Below are 20,900 nucleotides of genomic sequence, written 5' to 3'. Positions count from 1 at the left end.
GAGGTGAATTCTCTGCAGAGGACCAACCCCCACCAGAGGAGGGGACCGACGCCAGCACAGTCCAGCCTTCATCTCTACAAAACACACACCAGTTGGGGATTTAGCTCAGTGGTAGAGCGCTTGCCTAGGAATCGTAAGGCCCTGGGTTCGGTCCCCAGCTCTGGAAAAAAGAACCAAAAACAAAAAAAACAAAAAAACAAAAAAAAACCACACACCTTTGTGCTGTCTCTACATCATTTATTTTATCATTTGAACATTCAGGAAACAAACCAGGAATGGCCCCTGTTTTCCTTCCACTTTAAGGACACAGAAATCATTGCTGCCCCGAGAACAAAGATGGCCTTTCACGCTCCGCTCGTCCCCGGCATAACATTAGCAATAACAGAACAGCACAGACAGTAACCCTGAGGTAAATCAGATCTCACAGCCACCCGAAAAACCAAATTACCAGAGAACAAAGTGCAGCGGCACCTTCTAAAATGCCACCTGTACTTTAAAAGGACTTTGTTTTTATTTTACTCCCCCCTTTCAGGATCCTGTTGCCAATAACGATCTTGGGGTGTTATTTTCTCATTTCAGTAACAGCCCAGCACCCTAACTATTCTACTTAAAGAGTCTAAGGAAGGAAACAGCAACCTAAATAAACGAAGTCACATGACAAGATCCGGATTGTTTGTTTGTTTGTTTGTTTATTTATTGTCTCATAATTACACTGAAGTTGCTTTTCTTCATAAAGCCGCCCCAAGCACCAGGGAACGAAGCCACGCATGCAGGGGCCCCTTCAGCTTCTAATGGGAGGCAGTCATCCAGAGCTAGAAGCACAGAACTAATTAATTATCACATTTGTCCAGGAATTCTCTGTAGCCATAGAGAGCTGAGACACTGAACACCGCTCTGTCTACGAATGACAGAAATTTAGTACTGTTTGTTACGTCACGTGTCTCTGAAACATCTCAGCAAAAACCCAGATTATGCAAAAACCACACTTGATGTCTCCCTGTAGTGTCCATTCTGATGGACCCACTGTCACAGCCTATGTGAGCCAGTGAGGATCCCCAAAACATGTAGGAAACATAGGTAAATCTTAGGTCTCTCATTTAGTTAGTTGTGGGGGAAGGTGTGTGTGTGTGGAGGAGGTCAGAGGGCAGTTGTCAGGAGCCGCTTCTCTCTGCAAGCCCCAGGGATTGAACTCAGGTCTTCACAGTCACTCAGCAACTGACTTCACTCGCTGAGCGGGTCCCTCATCATGTCTCTGAAAGAGAGGTGGGATTGACTTACAAAGGGAAATTGGGGCTAATGTCCAGGAGACTCACATTTGTTAACAGCCTTGTCATTCACCTGACACATGCCAGGCAGTGTTTCTGTAGCACAGGCTAGCTCCTGATGCTTCCCATTCCCTCTTTTGTGACAGCCTATGCCATGTAAGAGTTTATAGACAGGTGATAGAAGAATCTACCTACTTATCTATCTATCATCTATCTACTGTCTTTTATCTATCATCTATCATTTATCTATCACCTATCTACTATCCATCATCTACTTATCTACTATCAATCATCTATCTACCATTGATCTATCATTTATCTATTTTATCTATCACCTATCTACTATTATCAGCTATCATCTAACTATCTATCATTTATCATCTATTTATCTATCTATCCATCTACCTATCAACATAGGGTCTTATGCATCTCAATCTGACCTTGAACTCTCCGTGAAGCCAAGGATGACCATGAACATATGATCTTCCAAGTGTGTGACCACAGGTAGGCATCAGCATGTTTGATTTTTATGGTGCTGGAAATTTTAACCAGAGTTTCAAACACTCTAAGCAAATACTCAAATGACTGATATCCCCAGTCCAGGAAATATATTTGAAATGCAGGAAAGAGGTATCTGAATGCTGGGTCTAGAGAAGGGGGAGTGTACTTGGTTAGGCCCAGACACAGTTCATTCATGTCATGAAGAGGGAAGGCCTCTAATGTAGCCAGTTGGTGAGCAGAGACTCAAGCATCTGCCTTAAAGAATCCTAGTGCAGGATGAACATCTGGAATCCAAAAATTCCAGAATGCTCCAAACTAGAAAGCAGAAGTGAAAAAAAAAATTCTGTATCATGAAATCCTGTCTCTTGTCCCAAATTATTGAAAATATGAAAAATTCTTTCAGGCCACAGAGATAAGATACTTATACACATGATACAAAACAGAAGATAAAAAACAAAAACGACTTCCATGTTTAGACTTGGGTTCCTTCCCCAAGAAACTACATAATAAATGTCCAAACATTTCCACATCCAAAAATAATGTTAAAAAAATCTAAAACATTCTGCTCTTAAGGATCTTGGATAAGGAATATTCAGCCCGTTGTGGTTACACTGTGAAGTGTCCTCCACAGGCTAGCACATTTGGTCACTCCTAGTTTGGAATGTTGTTGGAGCCTTTAGGAGGCAGAGTCTTCGTCCAAGGGTAGGTCACTGAGGACAGACATGAGGTTTGATACCTCAGTCTCGTCTTCAGTTTTCTGACTGTGGATGTGGTGTGACCAGACACTTGGAGCCCCTACCATCATGACTCTACACTGTGATGGACCACAGCTCCTCAAACTGGGAGCCTCCTATAAGATCTTTTTCATCAGATAAGTAGGTAAGAAAGAGACTCAGATACCTTAACCACCAGGTTCTTGCCGAGTGGGTGGGGCTGCTGAGTGGGTGTGACTGACTGGACTGGGAGTCACAGGGAGCCTTCTCAGCACCAGATTTATTAGTGCATGACTTCATGGTTTGGTTTGGTTTGGTTTGGTTTGGTTTGGTTTGGTTTGGTTTGGTGTTTGGTGTTTGGTGTTTGGTGTTTATGTGGGTTCTGAGATTGAATTCAGGTCCTTATACTAGCCTTGCAACAGCATTTTCCCCAGCCCAGTGAATCTATTTTCAACAGTGCGGAACTCCTCAGTTTTCCCACAGTGACTACCGTATATTTCACATTCCACCAACACTGTGCAAAGGATCCAATTTCTCAATATCCTCATTAAAGTTATTGTTTTGGGGGTTTGGTGGTTTTTGAGTCACCTTGACAACGAGCTGTGGGTGATCTGTCTACCCCATGGTGGACCAGCTATCCCTCAGACCCTTCCTCAGTCCTATGACAGATTTAATTACGAGACTGAGTGTATTTGGTGGAGGACAAAGTGTTGCGCATCTGTGGGCTGTTAGGTACCATGCTAGGTCACTGGTTCTCAACCTTCCTAAGGCTTTGACCATTTAATACAGTTCTTCATGTTGTGGGGACCCCAACCATAAAATTATTTTTGTTGCTACTTCAGAACTGCAATACTACTGTTGTTATCAATGGTAATGTAGATACCTGATATGCAGGATATCTGATATGTGACCTCCAAGGGGGTCATGACCCACAGGATGAGAACCACTGCACTGGGTAGCTGGGCTTGCATGTTCTGCTTAAAGAGAGGTCAGACTTGGAAAAAACTCAGAGGCTCCACCAAATCAATTGGCTTCAGCTTTTCCAGAAGGATCTAGCTAGGGTCTGTGTAGTAGAGAGAAGCTCTGAATGGTGTGGGAGCCAGCAGACACTGGGATGGCCTCAATGTAAATACCTTAAGCTCTCTGCCCCCTTCCTACTTGCTCCTTGGTAGACCTGCGTTGCCTCTGACTTGGACCTTGTTATTTTGGGGGTCAGTGGGGGCTGGCATAGCACTGGGTTTTCTATTTGACAGTTTCCCTCAGCCCACAAGAACAAGAAAACCACATCTGAGAGAGGACGGAGCCACATACCTTCCCAGCCACTCTGTCCCTGTCAGGCCCTGAAACAAGGTGGGGGTGGGGGTGAGACAGGCTGTCTCTCTCATGTGACAGCAGCTGGAACCATATCTCCCAGGGCCATCACACATCCTACCTATCAGCCTTGCCTGGCAGTCAAGGAGATACATTTAGATAAAGCAGCCAGCAATCCCGATAACAAGCCCCTCAAATGTCAGGCAGCACAAAAGAGATCATTGATTGCTACCGCCGGCCCGCCTTTCTCTTTCTGCAGCTTTTGCCGGCCTTTCTCCTCTCACACGGCAAAGCCACAGGCCAACAGAATCTGCCTGTGGAAAAAGGCCATTGTGCCTGGACACACATTGTGCTGCTGGCTAAATGGAATTTCTCCTTATTTCTCCAAGTCCTTGTCCTTCAGGCCTCCCAGCTAGGCCAGGCTAAATGAACTCCCTGGGGTCCATCAGCTGGCACCTGCGTGAAGAAGATGCTATGCAGGGGAAGGATGCAGGGATCAGGAGTCAAGCTGGACCATGACCTGAGACGTTCAGTGCTGGGAGACTGTCCTTCCTCCTATTCACCGGCACGGAGCTTGACAAGAGTCCCTTTTGGGAGACGTGAAAGACTGCAGAGAGAAAGAGGGTGAACCAGGCCAACACAGACAACCTCATGACCCATGACCTCTCCAGGACCCGTTCTACCAGTGAGCTTGGGAAGGCTCCCTCAGAATATCCCTTAAATCATCTGAAGCTATCAAGTGTGATGTGAATTCAGGTGCCAAGAGGACACTGTGTACTTCCACACAGCAAGCTCTGTGACAATGCTGTTCTTTTCCTTAGGCATATTCTTCATACAGCAGAGCGTTAATGAAGAATCTTTTCGGGTTTGATCTGTGGTAATAGCTACCTCCCTGCTTGCACGTTCAGTGAGGGTTTGTCTTGGCTGTCTACCATGGCATATTTTCTAGTGATGTTGGGGCCTCTGTGGAGGAGAAAGATAAATGATAATGTGCATTATTATTGTCTTTTAATAGCTACTGGTAAATATACAACATCATCTCTATTCCGGTCCAGTATGCCTAAAATAGTTACTCTGGAGTAAAAGCGGGATTAGGCATCAGAAAATCTGCTTCAAAAGATTTCTATATTAAGAAATCTCTCTAAAAGGAAAAGTAAAATATGGAAAATATAAATCTGGATACAAAGGGCTTTAAAATTTTAATAACAATGACTCGCAGCAAAATTATTCAATCCCCCCCCCCAAAAGAGCTCCACATCAAGCATCCAAATTCCATGAGTGTTTGAAAGGCTTCCTGACATGGTGACGTGAAGGGCACAGAAAATCTAAGTTTGGTAATCAGTTAGTTTAGACATAGAAAAATTAATCTTAGTGATTCTGGAACATTAATGTGAACACGGAGCCCTCAAAACAGAAGACGGGGAGGAGAGAGTGGGTTAGAGCATTGGTAGAACCAGTCGTGGGAGGTGTGCCTGCTGAGGCTGGCCTCACAGATGCAAGAAACATCTGTGAACGAAGAACAGAGACAGCTTCTAAACGGCAGCTGCAGAGGGCATGGAAGCAGTTTGTCCCCTGGGGCCAGAAAAAGGGGATTTTTAGTTCTCGCCAACACAACTGCTGAAGAACTAAAGGTGCTTACGGAGTCATGGTGTGCTATTAACCAGAACCAGCCGCCCTCGTTCAGAGTTCTAAATTTTACAGGCGAAATCAAGACCCTGGTGAGCACATCTCTAAGTTATTGAAAAGCCACAGCAACTGTCGCCACCATGCAATATTCGAGATTTTTCTAGATGAGGCTATGGGATTTCCCAGCATGCAGCATTCCCGGTGAATACCTCTAACCCAATTTGATGTTTAAAGTTGCCTGAGAGCAGTCTCTCTCTAATGATACCACATCACTACATGTCACAGGCATCCTCAGTGGCATTTGTAATATGAATGCTACCTACAAAGTGAAGAAGCACACTTTCCCAGTGCCTCAGCAGAGCTCCAAGAGCTGCTGTGCGTGGCGGGCCAGTGGAGGCTGGGAAGGGTTGAGCCCCACACTTGGACCATTCAGAGGGGACACAGCCAGTTCTCCAAGAAGGTTAGTCACAGGCCAGCAAAGGCAGCACAGCGGGTAAGTACTTGCCTTCCAGAGGGGCAACATGAGTTCCAATCGTGGGAGTTACAGGGTAGAAGGAGACACCTTACGCCCACAACCTGCCATTTGATCTCTACAAGCATGCCTTGTACACACACACACATACACACACACACACACACACACACACACACACACACAGACACACACAGACACACACAGACACACACACAGTTAATTAATTAGTTAATTAAATAATTGGTTAATTGACAATTAATTAGCTGATGATTAATTAATTAATTAGAATGGATATTCTTCAAGATCCTGCAAGGGAAAAACAAGCCATTAAGTCCATAGTGTCAGAATATCCTGGCCCTTTAAGGACAACAAAGCCTAAGAAAATCTGCAATGGGAGAAACACCCAGTGCCCAACAAAGATGTGTTCTTCCTTCCCATGATACTGGAAAGTGAATACCTGGCCTCATTTCCCTACTCCTCCAGCACAAGAGTATTCCACCATTTTTCCCACTAATTTGTTTATTTATTCACCTTATATCCTGATTGTAGTCCACTTTCTCCTCCCAGTCCCTCACTTACACAGCCCCTCTCATCATCTCCTTTCTCTTCTGATAACCGGGAGGCCCTTCTGGGTTGCCACCCCACCCTGTCACATCAAGTCACCAAAGGACTAGGCGCATCCTCTCCCCCTAAGGTCAGACAAGGAAGCCCAGTTAGGGAAACAGGATCCACAGTCAGGCAAAAGAGTCAGGGATAGCCCCACTCCTGCTCTTGGGGGACCCACGTAAACACCAAGTTGCAATGCACGTCTACTACCTCTGTTCAGAGGGCCTAGGTCCAGCCCCTCTATGCTCTCTGAATGTCCACTATTTCTTAATAAAGGATGGTGTTCAAGAGCTACACACAGAAGGCAGTGGAGTCAAGAAGAGAATATATTTAGATTCCCTAGTCCCCACATAGAAGACCATCTGCTGAGTGCACTGGCTGTATTGTTAATTCAATGGTCTTGAACCAATGGAATTTTAGGATTTGGTTATTGTCAATAGGGTTGGTGAACTGGCTTGGGGGTAATTCACTTGCTGCCAAGCCTGACCCCCTGAGTTAGATCTGAGAAATCCATTTTATACACAAATATAATGTAACTCATTAAAAAGCCCAGTAAGACTCAGCCCTCTGTCAGCTGGAAGACCTATTTCCTGGTAAATTCCTCGACCTCAGCCCAAAGCGAGGCTGACTTTTTTCACCTGGGAAGCAGTGTTTCTCTGCCTTAGTCATCCTCTTCTAGAAGCTCCATAGAGGTGCCTCAGCCTCCCCACAGGTGGCTCCCCCTTGGGGTGCTGCCACCAGTGAGGTCCTTTCCTGATGCTTTCAAGACTCTTCTTGTCCACACCACACACACAGGGAACTCGGGAACCTCTCTCATAAAGAAACACATCAGCTACCCCGGATCATCCCTCCCTGTTCCATATTCTGCAGCTGCACCCTTTGTTCCTTGGATACCTTGGATACTCTATCATTACTCTGTGCCCTGGTTTGTTTTCCGTTGCCGTGATAAACACATGACCAAAACTAAGGAGAGGAGGGGGCTATTTGACTTACACTTTCCAAGTCACTTCGGATCACAGCCTTTCACTGAGGGAAGTAAGGGTAGGAACACAAGCAAAATCACAACCTGGAAGAGTGCAGGAGTGCCACTTGCTTGCTCTCCTACTGGCTGGCTCTCTAGCTTAGCTACCTCCCCTACCTCGCTTACACAGCCCAGGCCCACCCGCTTAGAGATGGTTCCGCCCACTGGGTCTGGCCTTTCTAGATTAATCAGTCAGGACAATCCCCCACAGACGTGGCCACAGGTTCCTCTTCTCAGATGTGTTCAGTTAACAATAGAAACTAATAAATATACATTATTACTAAATATCATTAGTAAAATCTATTACTTTTAAATCAATCAATATGAATAGTCACATTGCAAGATCAGACACCATGTGCCTGTGAACCGTTTCCTATGCATGGAGTTAATCACATAAAAGTGAGAAATCTCCAACCCTGGAAATCAGAGACCTGAGCCATCAGACTGCTGCAAGTCTCCATAGTCCTGATTCATCTCAAGCACTCTCTAAATGTTGTGTGTGGACAGTCTCTGTCACAGTCTCAGAGCCACTCTCCCTTACCAAGGGCCTCAGGTCTCCTCCCCTTTGTGGTAAACACTTACACATCACAATGTGCCGTAAGTTTAGGAATGGATTAAAATCCATATCGCATATTTCATCATTTATATTATTCTTTAAAAAAAGCTAAGTCCCCAAGGCTGGGAGACAGCTCAGTTGATAAGCACATGATATCCAAGCATGAGGACTTGAATTTGGACTCCCCCAGGACCCACATAAGCCAGGATGTGTTCATGTGCAACAAAATCTCCACTACTTGCTCCCACAGATGGGAGGTGGAGATGGCCCAACCCTCAGAAGGTCACTGGACAGCTAGACCTGGGGCCGCAGCCCAAACAAGAGACCTTGTCTCAGATGAGGAGGAAGTCAGAGGCCAACAACCGTGGGGTCCACCTCCATGTCAGCACTGTGACATATGCCTTCCTATATGCACATGAACACACACAAACACACGTGCTGGGTATTTTTTAAGCAAAAGAGATCTCACCATAAAATGTTTTTTAAAGTATAGATAACTAAAATGCAACCTAGAAACAGGAAAAAAAGGTCCCATTTTCAAAAACTGTTACTCTAAAGGCATACATCCACCTAGGAGTTCACCCAGTTTCTCAATGCAAAACACAAAACCAATTTCTTGGCATTACCATGAACCACCCTCCGGGGAAGACACCACTCCTGGAAGACCTACAACCCTAATAAACAAAAATGTTACAATTATTTTTGGTGAGTTGAAATGCTACAATTTATAATGGTTGAACATACATCTGACCCATAGTGTAACTGATACATATTGAGATAAAGCTTCATCTCCGGAAATAACACTTTTCTAACTTGACAAGGCCATCTGCCATGTTTCCAGACTGCTTTCTGCATTCTCTCATTTATGTGCTGCTAGAGAACATCACCAGAACAGCTCTAGAAACCCAAACAAAAGCAAAGACAGCACTGGCTGTTGGCAATCTCAGTTCCCCCAGACCTCATCCCCAACCTTCAGGGTCTAGCCTCATGCAAGGTCTTCTCAGGTCAGTACAATCAAAGAGGAAATCCCACTTTTCTCCCACCCACAATTTCTAGGTTTCAGAAACCATGTTTGTTTGAATGAGAATGGCCCCCATAGGCTCATATATTTGAATGCTTAGTCCACCAGTGAGTTGGGAAGAATTAGGAGGTGTGGCCTTGCTGATGGAGGTGTGGCCTTGGGGCTGGGCTTTGAGATTTCAAAAGCTCACACCAGGCCCAGACCAGACCCAACCCCCCCCCCCCTCTGTGTGTGTGTGTGTGTGTGTGTGTGTGTGTGTGTGAATCAAGATATAAAGTTCTCATCAGCTACTTCTCCAGCAGTATGCCTGCCATTCATTCACTATTATTCCCACCATGATGGTCATGGCATCATCCTCTGAAACTGTAAGTGATCCTCAAATTGCTGTCTTTTATAAGCTGCCTTGGCCATGGTGTCTTCTCATAACAGTAAAGAAATATGTAGGATGGGATTATATGTCCCCTCAGAATTCTATTTTTAAGGAAAGTATATTTATTATTTATTTATTTATTTATTTATTTATTTATTTATTTATTTATGTAATACTCTACTAGTATCTATGTATATTTAAAGTTGTTATCTCAAGGTTGAGAGGAAACCCTTCCTATTTCCATCTGTTTCACCCTAGAGTTCTGAACATCACATTCTACAGTCAAGTCCCACCAAGTGCTTTCAGGTCAGCTGCAGCCTGCTGCCTGAGATGTCTGCATGCGACAGTTGTGACCTCCATTCCTCAGTTCAAGCACCACCCTACCTACTGTCTGTGTAGAGAAAGGCATCACTTTCTCTCTTAGCTGGGAACATGCAGACATGGTCATACATCCCTGTCATTCCTTCCAAGATAGCCTTGGATTGAGGACCTACTATGATCAAGAGAGGGACTTCCCTAAGCACAGAGCAGTAGCAAAGGTAAGCTAATGTCAAGGCAGAGGTCCAACTATACATCGACTGTTGGGAGGGAGAGGGAGGGGAGGAGGGAGGGAGGGAGGGAGGGAGGGAGAGAGAGAGAGAGAGAGAGAGAGAGAGAGAGAGAGAGAAGAGAAAAGCAAGTGTTATTCACAGTAATCGTTCTCACTCGGTGGAAGAGAACAAAAGGCCAAGGATGTATTAAAGTGCTTCATGCAAAGAAAACTTGTAATTAGTAGTTGGTGTGTTGGGTTCCCCAAGGAGCCTGCCAAGGTCTGATAAAGCCACATCAGCCCACAGTGATGTGGTTTCTCCCTGTAAATCTGTTTCAAGAGGCTCTAATGTCACACCTTAAAGGCATGTTCTGGACACGACAGATCTATGGGTTCGATGCAGGTGTGTCTCAAGGGGCAAGGCCTTCTTTCCCGGGTGTTTGGACCCTGCTGGGCTGAGTCCTCTTTCTGCTTCCCAGCCTTCCATCTCCTCAGTGCAAGTCGGGGGCCTCTGCACCTCAGGAAGCTCGGTTTGCAAACATTCCCTACAGTTCCTGGCTCTAGGTGTGGACCGCAGAGGTCACTGTGACACCTTTAATGTTCGAGAGCTTCCCTGTGAAGGACAGAACTGTGTTTAGTAGAAAATTTGAGTGAGGCCAAATCTGCTAGTGAAGGATCTGACGTGAAAGACCCGGCTACACAACCTCAGCCCTGTTTACATGGGTGTGGACATTGCACATGGTGGATGCCTTTTAGTCAATCATAATTTTGCGTCCTCGAATTATCATGGCACTAAATGAAGCATCCCTCGGTAGCACAAAGAAGATGAGCTTCATCGAGATGGAGTATTTGTGATCCATAAGCTCTTAAGGGAGTTTCGGGAAATTCTCCAATCTGATCTATTTAAACGAGTAACAAACCATTTTTAATCCCACATTGTCCTCAAGCTGCAGGGTTTACACACAGGCCATTTCCCTCCTAGGCTAAACAGTCATTTTTTTTTTTACCTAGAAGAGAGGGTTAATGATATAATTACCATACTTACCTCACAGACTCCCAGGAATTAAATGAAATAATTTATGCAAAACATTTCACACCACATTTGGAGCGTATTAAGTCTTTATTAACTGTTAGACAATATCAACGCAACTGCTATCCATCCGTTCCTCTCTTCCCTCAACAAAGGGATGAGAGTCAAACAAGAAAGAATATACAGGGATGCCCAGACAACCACACAGCATGCTGCGGGTCCCTGACACAATTCATTTAGATTCTCCTTTCCTTCCTCAAACACTGTCAAGTTCAATGCTGCTGCTGAGAGCTCCCAGCATCGAGCAGGTCCATTGCAAGAAGGCATGAGCAGACAGAGCGGGAGGGTGGTGAAAACAGAGAATCCAGTGTCTGCTCTAATTGATTTTCTTCAGGCCAATCTCAAGAAGCTGGGGGTGGAAATGGAAGTCCATTTAGCTGACTTGTAAACTCTGCTCTTGACCTCGGAGAACCGGAGGTCTTTGAACTCATCTGGGTTTCTAAGCCTTTGGCCAGGGAGGAAAATTTCTCCCTGATTTTTCATGCCTTCAAAATGAATTAATTTTCTAAATGGAAAATTGAAGTAATTAGGTTATAGATTGAGTGACATTTACAAAGGTGAAAAGCTGGGAATTTTACATCCTTTATTAAACACTTATTAGGTATATTAAGCAATGCACAGTAATTACTTCTTTTTCCCTCCCAAATGTGATTATTCTTTTCTGGCCGGGACAGCTCTGTCTCATAGGATCTAGTAGACCATGACCACTCTACTCAAAAAGAGCCAGGCCATACCACTGCACTGCAGTTCTTCCCAGGATCATGTTGGCTGAAACAGTGGGTGAGAGCAAGGCAGTGTCTCAAGCAGGGCACTTAAGAGGTTGACTGGTTGTCACAGTGGTGTCAGTTTTGGGCATCCATTTATTATATCCTCCTCCTGCTCTTCCTCCTCCCCTTCCTCCTCCTCATCCTTCTTCCCTTCCTCCTCTTCCTCCTCTTCTTTCTTCTCCTCCTATTTCAGTTCAGTGAACCAACTTGTCCAATAAGGAAGTTAACTCACTGACGCAGAACCACTGTAAATAGAACAGTACGCATCCTGTACACTTCTAAGGTCTCTGAGCCTGCAACTGTGCATTAGTCAGCATTTTATAACTGAAACAAAAGGCCCGAACTAATCAACTTAAAAAGAAGAAAGGTTTATGTGGGCTTGTAGTTCTTGAGGTTAAGTTTGTGACTGTATAATCTTGTTCCTCTGGCTAATGGGGTTAATTGGGCACAGTAAGGATGAACACCATGATAGGAACATGTTACAGAGAAAAAGTCTGCCCTTGATAGCAGCCTAGAGGTGAAAAGAAAAGGGAAGGGATGGCGTGTCCAGGGTAGTGCACCATGACCTAGCTTCCTCTGGTTAGTCTCCCCTCCTTAAAAGCCCCAACCATCATTGAAAAACAGGCCAGTACCATTTGCAGAACCGAACTATGACACGCAGAGAGAATATCAGATCCAGCTTTTCACCTTTGTGCTTAGATTCTGGAAGGGAAACAAGCAGGCGAATGAAATGAGAGCTGTCAGTCAGTCCAAAGGCCGAGGCAATGGCAGGAAGAGATGATTATACTGAGAGGCGCTGTGTTCATATTAGCTGTGGGGGTGAGGGAGTCCGGCAGCTGCCAAACGACAAGCCCTTCAGATGAAAGCGAAGAGCCGGGGAAGCCCAGAGGTGCTCAGGATCACCAAATCAGAGTGGCCCCACTGACTTGCTGGAGGCTGGTGAGAGCCTGAGAAGAGAGTGATGGGCAGTCACCATGAAGACTTGTCTGCCTGTCTGAATATGAGTTTGTAACCGGGGAGTTCAACACCAAAACAAACAAAAAATAACAAGAAAGCAAAAACAAAAACCAAGACAAACGACAGCAGCAAAGCCTCATGGGTACCAGGAAAATCCTACAAATAAATTGGGAAAATCATTGCCACGAGCTTTGCCCCATCTCTGTCCCCTGAGGGACAAGACAACACGTTAGTCTTAACTCTAGATTTTGGGGGTTTACACAAAACAAGGGCGATGGGAAGCATAGTGGCAACGGATCAGGTCCACCTGTGAAGTGGTGACTGTGTGCTGAGACCCAAGCTCCCGTGTCCCAGATTCAAAGCTTAGGCCGCCAAGTGCTTCCAAGCCTCAATGTTTGTATCTGAAAAGATGAGTAATTACAAAATTATAGGAGCTTTCACAGAAGGTACTACTCAATAAATGCCATCATAGTTAGCTTCTAATAGACTCTTTTTCTGCGTGGATGTCTGTGACCCCATCTCAAACTCCACGTTCGTGTATCTACTCCTTGGCTCCTGTCTCACAGCCCCCAGCCATGTTCCACTATGGGACTGAAATCCCCAAAGCTCTACCTCTTCTTTCTGCTTCTCAATGGCTCTCGTCATGATCTGGTGACACATAAGACGTTAGACATATTCTCATCGGTCATATCAGAGATGATGTCATAACAGAAATGATGTCATCTTGGAGAAGACATCATATCAGAGATGATGTCATGCACTGTCAATGTGTAGAGGACAGGCATATGGCTACATATCACTCAGTGGCAGTAGAACCTCGTCAAAGAATTATCTGTCCCCCAAATCTGTAGCAATTGAGCCACTTGGCTCCACTCTAATGAACTTGTGAAGCCCTGTCTTTCACAGCACTGGTGCCAACTTACCTACTCCCAAATACACTCTGCAGTCTGGTTTACCATCTATCTCAGCAACGCTAATTCAGCTCCTAACACACAGTGGTTACGTCACCAAGTGAGGGGGGAGATTGCCAAGCAAGCTTCTCACATGAACATTTTCAGCATACGACTCTTACTGAAAGTCTGTAGGCCAGCATTCTAGGATGTTGAGGGCCGGTGAAATGTTCCACCTCATGACCCTTCATGCATAGGATAAGATAGGATCACTTGGTGCAAGTTCCTTTAATTATTTTCATGGATAATATTAAGAGGAAAATACAGCATATTTTAATCAAATCCCTCACAGATGTAGCCTGTTGATTCAGCTACAATGGCCCAACCTCTAGTCTGTCTCTGCCTCCTGGTGCTTGGTGGTCAAGCATGTGCCACCACACTGTTTTTTGACACCAGTTCTGGGCATTCAACTTAGATCCCCTTGATTGTGCAGCAAACACTTTACCAAAGGAGCCATCTCCCCAGCCCTGGTTCCTACCCTTTCCTGTCAGCTTGTCCAGAACGGTCAATACCCCCTCCCCCAGGGAGAAGTATTAGTAGCATGCAAAGAGAAAATAAGGTGTCTGAAAGAACCTGGAAACTAACGAGCCCCATGAGACTGAAACGCAGAGGAATCAATACAGTGTGAATAAAGGCAACATCATGAAAAGAAGCCAGATGCAAGTCTCATTACAAGTGAGCAGGTGGAGAGGTCCCGCACCGGCCTGCACCTCCCCGGGACCCTGACAAGCAACAAGGCTAGGACTGGCCTTAAGAAGACATGTTTGAATTTGCCTTGCCAGCTCATCTTTGCTCGTGTGTGTGTGTGTGTGTGTGTGTGTGTGTGTGTGTGTGTGTGTGTGTCCTTGGGCTCACTTGACAAGCGCTTTCCTAAGAGGCCTCCTTCCAGCCCACACTTCAACATTCTATAACAGAGTTCTATAGACTAGACTGCACATACAGCACAAAATGGCTTTTCCGTGATGACATTGGCCTACCCACTCCTTCCAAAGCTGGTCCTAACCAGCAGCTTTGGAACTCCATCTTCACATGGTGAAGAGAAGTGGAGAGGAAACATTTTTGTCTCTTCCTCTTCCCCATCCCAGTGAAGAGGCTCTGTCCTCAGGACCCCATCTAAGCCTAGTTACCTACAAAAGCCTCCAAATATCACTATATACAGGGCTGGAACCTCACCCCCTCCCCCTCCCACACACAAAATATTCTTTAACAAAATAAACAGAGAAATGTTACACGACGTATAGAAAAGGCAGGCATCTCTGTCAACCTCTCCTATCACTTCTAGAACAGCAGTTCTCAACCTTCCTAATGTTGCGATCCTTTAATGCCGTTCCTCATGTTGTGCTGGCCCTCAGTCATAAAATTATTTTCACTGCTACTTCATAACTGTGACTTTGCTATTGTAATGTAGAGGCAGTTCTGATGCTAAGGTACTGTTCCCCAATTGGTTCTTGATCTGTCAATAAAGAAGCTATGGGCCAATTGTTGGGTGGAAGGAATAGGAGGGACTTCTGGGTCTTGGAGGAAAAGGAAACTGAGGCAAGGAAGTGGAGGGGGGGACGAGGTTCCCCATGCTTTGGAAAGAGGAGAACCAAGCAGCCATGTGAGGTCTCCGGAGGAGCAAGGGCCTGTAGCCGCTCCTCTAGGCAGGTAGTCAGGGATGTTAAGAAGGGACTAGATGTATCTTAGCAACTAAAGTTTAGGGCTGGTAGGAGGTGTGGAGCTAAGAATATTGTTAAGGGCACACTTTTCCAGATGGGAGAGAGTGGCGCCCAGCAAGTGTGTCCAAAGGCAAGTTGAAAAGGAACAACTGTATGTGGGTCTTTTATCTGTGGATTTGAGGGAAGCTAGGTGAGGGCTGGTAGAACTGCCTGTTCCAGGAGCTTACATGGTGTAGTTAAGGCTACACGAAACACTGTTGTGAATCATAATGTACATATCTGTGTTTCCTGGTGGTCTTTGGGGATGCTCATGGAAATGATGTTTTATCCCACAGGGGTCGAGACTCACAGGTTGAGAAACATTGCTCAGGATACTTCCTTCCATGTTGTGGCTTTGGCTCAGCTAAGCACCTCTGTCCAGCCCCATCCCAGCCTCTTCACTTCTGGTTCTTCCTGGCCAATCCTTCGTTTCCTCATCTATCAAGTCAAGACAATGGCATCTACTTTTCTGTGAGCTGTGTGGGTTTGGAACATGGCAGGCATCAGTTAGTGTCAGTTTGCCTTCTGGATTAGAATGTTTCCATTTACATTTGCCTCAGGAACACTGCCATTTTCTTGGTGTGGTTAATCTTAACTACCTCTAAGGGGGAAAGTCCTTTGATTGAACAAATTTATGTCAATGTGTTTTCTGCAAATATAAGTCATTTTAATTCTCCAAAAGGCATCTGGAATGTTTTTCTGAGTCCATGTTAACCTAAAATCATTTTGCAGTTTGTAAGGTTGTGCATGTCCAACAATTAACAGAACAAAGTGGAAAAATACGGATGTAGGTTGATGAGAAACCAGCTTCCAGTGGTCAGCTGCTCCCAGTTCTTTGCCCTGTTCAGCTTCTTCTTCTACTCCTGAGGTTGAAGATGGACGTGACTTCCCAGCCTTGGGAACCAAAGCTCCCCACGTTAGCCTGGTCTTCCCTGGCCTCAAGGCACACCTTCTGTCAGCCTGCTCCATACAGACACACTAGTACATCAATGAACTCAATGCCCACGCCCTACCAAGCCCCTCTTGCCCACATGTATAGTGACGGGAAGAGATCGCGGAGCCACACACTTGTGAGCGGTGTATCAGCAAGGAGACAAACCATCGCAGCTGCCTTGAACATGTGAAAGCTCCTGTTGCCTTCATTTGCCTCCCAGCAGCCCAGAAAACATGGTTCATCTCCCACAACGACAGCTACAAAGGGCCAAAGTCATCCCTCAACATCGTGACTTGGATGTCTCTTTTGATCACGAGTCTGCATGGATTCCTCATAGGCCAACATGGAATGGAGCTTCACATCCGTCACTGATTACTTTGCCATTTTGGACAGGTTGTTCCTTCCCTCTGGTGAATCTCAAATGTTAACGTCTAGCAAAATGGGTAAGCTGAGCTTATAGTAGGTGCACGCTGCCAGCACCCAGAACTTACCTGGAGGTAAGTGAGAAGGATACTCACTTCAGTATGTGAGTGCTACCATAGCCCATCTCCTGAAGGAGTGGAACAGCCGAGTCCTGTCCCAATCCCAACACCAAGTTAGCAGTGCAGAACAGGGTGTACACACTCTGCCCTGAACCCAGTGCTCACCACCACATGGGCAGGCACTACCATGAGTAGTTTTCCTATAAAGACTGCATCTTTACATCTTTTTAAAATTACATTTATTTCTTTATTGGAGAAGAAAGGCCTGTGTGGCGCTCAGGGGACAACTTGCAGGAATCAATTTTCTCCTTACACTGTTGCCCATCCCAGGAATCAAACCTAGGTCCTTAGACATCTCAGGAAGTGTCTTTACCTACTAAACCATTTTTTTGCTCTCCCTTGGATGCACCTTAATATTCCCCGTAACTTCAGTTCGGTGGGCTTCCTAAACCAGGCAAGAATAAACGGAGTGAAATTGGTATTTTCAAGAGGCAGAAATCTAATAAAGCAAAACCTGTATGCGGTTCATGCTGCTGAGGGCTCTGACAGGCCCTACCCTGTCAGTCACGGGCAACAGAGGCCCCCTGCCAGTCCCTACCACGATGTCCTCCTGAGGTTCCGCTGTCTGTCACTCCCTCCACAGCAAGGGGTGGGCTCAACCACCAGACCACTAAGCACTGGCTCTCTCTGCTCCTTAGGGCAGAAACTGCAAGAGAGCACCATGAGGCACAGAGAAGCACACAAACCAAGCCCACCACGTACGTACACAGAATGGATTCTGTAGGAACCCTTCACACACAAGAGAGTCGGAGGAAACGGATTTATCGCTGGCACCGTACTGGCAGATATAATTTTTTTTAGTAGAACAGAGGGAATTAGTCAGGGGTGGGGAGAAGCACATCCTATTTCCAATCTATTCTACACTGCCTTCTCTGTGGCCTCTGTACAGGATCAGCTGCTCCAAGGACTCAGACACCAAAGTGCAGGCCATTAAGTCAAAAGCCTAAGAGGGGCATTGGCAATGTCATTCTGAAGAAGAAGATTCGGAGGGGACATTGCACAATGTCAGCTGCTTATCAAACAGGTCTTCACCCTAGGAGTCCTGGTGCACAGTAGCCCTCACCCCCTCCTGGAGAGGGCCTGACACTTTCTGCCCACAGGCCATCCCTCTGAGCCCTTCAAGCTGGGAGAAGAGACTGGGCAGGCAAGCCTGTCACTTCAGAGGGAGTGCAGACACCCTGCAGTGATGTCACCAGCCACAGCAGCGCTGAGATGTCAGGTACCAGCAGCACAATTCATCAGCAAGCTGGAAATGTGACAGTCTGCACACACAATGGAGACAGGCAGAGCCCTGTGGATTTGTCAGGAGGAGAAAAATAAGGGCCCGAGGACTGTTTCCACAGAGGTCCTGATGAATGTCGAGCTGGGAAGAGGGAGTTTGGCCTGGTTTTAGACAGAGTTGTAGCCACGCATCCTCAGCTCTAACCCACAGTCTGCTCTGACAGGAAAGAAGAAAAGAAGTTCGGCATTCAAAAGAAAGCAAGAAAGAAAATTAAAGTAAGAATATTTTTCACCAACAGAGGGGAGGGGAATAAAAATTTCCATAATACCCAACATGCAAATGCAGTGAAATGGGCACTTTGGGCTACAAAACTAGTGAAACGCAGATCCTTTCAGCGCGATTTGGAAATTGTGGTGATGGTAATGATGACGGTGATGGTGATGGTGATCTAGACTGAGATGCCCAGGGCATCAGCCAAGCACGCTGGTGGTGTGTTTGTAAGGACACTACTCAAGAGAGACATCAGGAGAGCAACCAAGAGGGGAAAACCAGCCCTGAATGTGGGATCCAGACAGAAAGGGGAAGGGAAAGTCAGTCAGCGTGCTATGAGCTTCATCCCTCCCCAGCGAGTACACCATGGCCCTGAGACTTGGCCTTCTCCAGCCCTTCCAGAGAGACTCACACCAGCCACTCACGAGAAAGCCGCTGGGTCTTCAGTTTGGGATGACACTGCTTCATTGACTCTCCTTGTTCTGAGGATTCCAGCTGATGGGCAAATAGTGGCTAGATTCTCTCTCCAGCACGTGGAAGGTCACTGTTGGATTACCTGGCTTTCAGTCACATTCATATGCCAATCAAATAAATCCCCTTTAAAAATACACAAACAATATATTCTGTGTATCCATTTCCAGGGTCAGGACCCCTAATTCATTGCTTAATATAAAGTGGTCAGCCCTGAAACCATACATGAATAACTACAAAAATAGACACAGCAGGATGCATGTATATTTGTGCATGTGTATGTGTGCGTGTATGTGTACATGTACGTATGCACATATACACATACACACATACACACACACATATATATATATATGTATGTTTGTATAAAAAAAGGGAGTTATCAATTTGAGGTGAAAGGAGTTGGAGAGGGGGAAGAGTTCTTGGGAAGGACTGGGGAGAAATGAGACAGGGGAAAGTGTTGTAATTATCTCTTAATTCAAATATATAAAAGCTTTAAATGGTAAACTTACAGAAAAGCATATTCCATGACACATACTCTATTATATACATCCTATTGGTTCTGCTCTTTCAGAGATTCCTGCCTAATAATGATCACAATGCTTATTTAATAGATGGAACCATTAGAAGTTTGTCCTGCACAGATGTGCATAGAAATAATGGAAATGAGTGTTATCTCGTTCTGTCCATGGAAGTGTAAAACAAATCACTTCGCATAGCATAAAGAAGCAGCGGCACGAGGAGATGAACATCAGGACAGTAGGAGCAGATGATCCCAGTGTGTCATAGATGTTAACATGTGCACAGATATGTGCAGGACTCTACAGGGGGAGTGAAGGCTCAGAGAAGTCGACATCAGAACGTGGCCACAGCCATCTTTGGGGACTGTGACTTTGAAACCTTTCTTTTCATTTTCCTGTCTCAGTGGGGTTCAAATTTTAAGGAAAATCTCTCCCAATGCCCTAGAGGGCCTCGTGGCACCAGTTTGTCCCCCCGGAATACTCAGGAAGCGAAGTCTGGAAGATTGTAAGTTCAAAGCCTGCCTAGATGACAGTGTGACCTCAAGACCAGTCTGGGATACTCAGTAAGATTCTACCTCATTTTTTAAATTGATGATTCTGGTTTTGTTTGGTTTTGTACCCACTGTGAGTTGGTTTCTAGCAGGCTCCTGGGTGATGGGTTAAACACAACAATAAAGGAGATTCGTGAGCTAGGAAAAGGGGTCAGCAGATGTGAGAGGAGTCAAGCCAGGTATATGTGAAAAACATTAAACACATGTGTGGAAATGTCATAATGAAACCATAATTGTGATAACTAATATGTGTAAGTCAAAACACAATAAATGAAAAGGGTTTATTGGGGCTGGGGCAATGGCTTAGTGGTTAAGAACCCAGGTTCGATTCCCAGCATTCACACAGCAGTTCACAACCATCTGTAATTCTAGTTCTAGGGGAAGCTGACTCTCTTTTCTGGCATCTATAGGCACTGCCCAAATGTGGTGCACAGACATATTCAGACAAGACACCCATACGCATACGCATAAAATAAAATTAATAAAGTGTTGCAGAATATAGCTCAGTGGTAGAGTTCTTGCAGATGTGGAGCTTGTATCCGTTCCTAGTAATGTAAGAAATAAAAATTATTAGTAATAAATACTAAAGTATAAAATATTATTAGTATTTGTATTATTATACTATAGTAAAATATAAAAATAATAAAAGCTAAACAAATTCTAGGAATTTAGAAAGAGAGAAAAAAAGAGAGAGGTATCCGACACTGAACACAAATATTTTTAGTGCGTTCAGGGTGGGGGAAGACAGCTGCTTGCATGCTGACCCAGTCAATAGAAACCCTCTGGAAAGCAACCTCGGTGACTTGTATGATTTCTTAGATGTATCTATGCCCTGAGGTATAGCAAATGCCCTTTTAAGGGACAATCATAGATGCACACAGGAGAATATCATTCCCACATAACTTACACTAGTGAGGTTTTAACAATGTACTCT

The 20,900-nt window shown here is 45.2% G+C and overlaps 1 long non-coding RNA gene across 2 annotated transcripts; it reads left to right on the top strand.

Moving 5' to 3' along the window:
- The first annotated feature begins 2,460 nt into the window (after window positions 1-2,460).
- Window positions 2,461-20,557, top strand: LOC102549462 (uncharacterized). Of its 2 annotated transcripts, XR_015645368.1 has the most exons (4): window positions 2,461-2,645; window positions 5,702-5,909; window positions 9,724-10,004; window positions 15,752-19,131. It is a non-coding gene; the product is annotated as an uncharacterized LOC102549462 (long non-coding RNA). The 2 variants fall into 2 exon arrangements; XR_015645378.1 differs by lacking the exon at window positions 5,702-5,909 and having other exon boundaries at window positions 15,752-20,557.
- The last annotated feature ends 343 nt before the right edge of the window (window positions 20,558-20,900 follow it).

Source organism: Rattus norvegicus, chromosome 1 (assembly GCF_021556685.1).
Source record: "Rattus norvegicus strain SHRSP/BbbUtx chromosome 1, alternate assembly SHRSP_T2T, whole genome shotgun sequence".
Taxonomy (NCBI): Eukaryota; Metazoa; Chordata; class Mammalia; order Rodentia; family Muridae; genus Rattus; species Rattus norvegicus.
The sequence above is the reverse complement of the archived record's forward strand: the minus strand, read 5'-3'. Positions and strand labels throughout refer to the sequence as shown.